This window comes from Myotis davidii, unplaced genomic scaffold (assembly GCF_000327345.1).
Source record: "Myotis davidii unplaced genomic scaffold, ASM32734v1 scaffold581, whole genome shotgun sequence".
NCBI classification, from domain to species: Eukaryota; Metazoa; Chordata; class Mammalia; order Chiroptera; family Vespertilionidae; genus Myotis; species Myotis davidii.
This window is the reverse complement of record NW_006291426.1, coordinates 935,991-936,428: the sequence shown is the minus strand read 5'-3', so window position 1 is coordinate 936,428 and position 438 is coordinate 935,991.

Sequence of the window (438 nt, the reverse complement as noted above, 5' to 3'; positions counted from 1 at the left end):
CTGCTCTGTATGTGACAAGGAGCAGCGCTCCAACTCCCCCGCCCCCCATGGGCCCTGCTCTGTGTGTGACAGGGTACAGCCATAACCGCCCCATCGGCCCTGCCCTGAGTGTGAGAGTGGTGGCACTCCAACCCCCTGATGGGCCCTGCTCTGTGTGTGACAGGGGGGAGCTCCTCAACCACCTCATGGGCCCTGCTCTGTGCATGACAGAGGGGAGCTCCCCAACCCCCTGATCGCCCCTCCTCTGTGTGTGACAGGGTAAGGAGCCCCAACCCCCCTGATGGGCCCTGCTCTGTGCTTGATGGGGCAGCACCCCAAACCCCAGATTGGCCTGTGCGTGACGGGGTGGCGCTGCAACCTCCCCATCGACCCTGCCTTGAGTGTGACGGGACGGTGCCCCAACCCCCCAATCGGCCCTACTCTGAGCATGACTGAGGG